Genomic DNA, 2,586 nt, shown 5'->3' with positions numbered 1-2,586 from the left:
CCAATGTTGCAAAGGCAATTGATAAACAAAACAACGCAAGTAGTCTACTTTAATGTTTTACTTTGTAAGTCAATTTGATTTTCAAACACGATCTAGCATTGAGCTAATATCAAAGAACAATGAAATTGCATCACAGCTGCATCCCAGTGAGGAGGTACATACCTTGGTAACATGGTGCGAAATCAAAGACCAAAGTGATCATCGTGGACTTTAGGACCACCAAAAAGTCCACACAGTCCTGTTACCATCAGCAAAAGAAAAGACTCTTACTCCTTCTACAACCTCCACGGGCCCTAAGGAAAAGGGCCAGGCGGGTACCCTCAAAGGACTGCAAGGAGGCAGTCTGGGTCAAAAACAGAGAACTTGTAGCCAAAATGCTAGCAGGCTGAGGAGCAGGCATGTTGGTGGGTGATAGCTTCTATTGTGTTGTGGGCTAACAGGCTTGGTGAAACACAGTCCTATGGTAGGTGGAGGAGCTGGAGCGTTTGGAACACAGTCCCTTAACCAAGGTTTTTCAGAAACCTTTTCACAAGCAACTGCCGAAATTGCCTCCTTCTGACAGTCACCACTAGCCTTCCTCCACCTGGCTTTAAGCTCCACCAGGTCACACACAAGGTCACAAAGTTCATCTGAAATAGGCTAGTCTCTGCTGGGTCCATGGTTGGTCAGGTCATTCTGTCACACTTTCAGAGAATGTAGAATCCAAATGCAGAGAGCAGGCAAGAGTAAAAAAATCAAATACATACAAATTTCCATATTAACAAAAGGAGTTCACAAGGCAGCCGGCAAAAATCCTTTCAGAATGTGGAGGGGAAAAAAAGACAGGAATACCCAAACTGGCAACACAGCGACGGTGTAGATTCCACATATGAACACAAAACAGAATACAATGACCAGACAACAGACAAGGGGAACACAGAGCACCGAGTCAACAATTTGAATTTGGGAATGAATCTATATGACAAAATAAGACCATAAATATAGGATTTCTTTATATAGAGTTTCTTTTGAAGAGAAAGTATTACAATGCTGTTGTATCATGTATGCCTATATGATAGGTAAAACAGTCATTGTTTGAGTTAGTATTTATTGTGTAATGCATATGCTATTGAGCTCAAAGAAGGGAAATTATCAATTGTGATTTTACAAACACAATTTTATATTGACTGATAATAATTCAACATAGTAAGATAGACAACATGATTTTCATCATGATCAGATTGGTGCATTTAAGTCCAGCCATGCAGTGGTCAAGCTTCCAGGTTAGAGGAGCGCCCTCTGTTGAATTTATTCCTTTATACACTGCTAGCCTGTGAAAGTCCCCCTTCATCTTATATTTACTACAAGCTATTGTATTCGCTGTATAGCATTCTATTATTAATATTAGTAATACATTTTAAAACTGATAATAATAAAATTAAACTTGTAACTAAGTTATCAAATAGTGGAGCCAAACGTACATGTGCCACGGAATTATAGTGGATTAGGAGTATTTGCAGAAAATGAAAATACAAATACCTAAAAATGGTACTGTAATGTATTTAGCATACTTATGTTACTTGCAGTGGAGTAAAAAGTACAATATAGGCCTACTTATGGATAATATTATCAAATAGAAAGCTGCTATGATGTCATTTAAATTCAAGCTTAATAAGAATACCGTATATTTTAGAAAGTAGTTATAAGATTGAGAGTAAAAGGCTAGTAAGCCTACTAAAAATATTCAATCAAATCGGTCCGCATCCCTGGGGCTAAACGGTAGAATTTGTTTTGAGTAGGCCTAGCAACTGCATCCCGTCTTCTTTTGACAGCAATATTTTTGTTTATTTCTGATAATGTAAAGCTGCCAAAAGTTAATGCAGAATACAACTTTGGGCACAATCTAAGTATTGCAGATTATTCATTTCCTTATCATTTTTGGCAAATCCTTAATAATTGGCCAGCCCACTTCCCCCACTTCATCCAATGATTGGATTGGATTACAGTCGTACATTGTTGGGAGGAGTGAAACGGTTCTTTTAAAAGTTGCATCTGGTGGGCTACTGACCAACACAGCACTAGTGTAACAAACCTAGAGCCAGCAAAATGGTCGTATGGACAGACTTCGAGCGCGCCACCATCGCGGAAATCTTCTCCAAACTTGACTATGAGGCCGTGGGCTCTGCAGCTCTTGCCAGGTCAGTCTTTGCAATTTTGCATTCTGGTGTTCTTGAGACATCATCTTTTCGAAACTCTCATATGGATGAGAGGTTTTATAGGGTTTATAGGCTCACTGCGTTGTTCATGTCATGTCTTTAAATGCTGAAAAATAAAATTGGCAGGTTAATTTGTTTATTCATTTAATAAAAAGAAGAATGATATGAGTAAGAACAATGCACATGTTTACGTGTTCCTTCAGGTGTCTGATCGTCTACCCCTGGACTCAGAGGTATTTCAGCAAATTTGGAAACCTCTACAACGCAGCTGCAATCTTGGGAAATCCGATGATTGCAAAACACGGAACAACTATCCTGCACGGTCTGGACCGGGCTGTGAAGAACATGGACAACATCAAGGCAACCTATGCCGAGCTGAGCGTGCTGCACT

At 39.4% G+C, this 2,586-nt stretch overlaps 1 pseudogene; it reads left to right on the top strand.

The window, feature by feature from the left end:
* Positions 1–2,022: 2,022 nt before the first annotated feature.
* Positions 2,023–2,586, top strand: part of LOC116702927 (hemoglobin subunit beta-2-like) — a 922-nt pseudogene continuing 358 nt past the window's right edge.

This window comes from Etheostoma spectabile, chromosome 15 (assembly GCF_008692095.1).
Source record: "Etheostoma spectabile isolate EspeVRDwgs_2016 chromosome 15, UIUC_Espe_1.0, whole genome shotgun sequence".
NCBI classification, from domain to species: Eukaryota; Metazoa; Chordata; class Actinopteri; order Perciformes; family Percidae; genus Etheostoma; species Etheostoma spectabile.
Note: the sequence above shows the minus strand (reverse complement) of the source record. Positions and strands in the feature narration are given on the sequence as shown.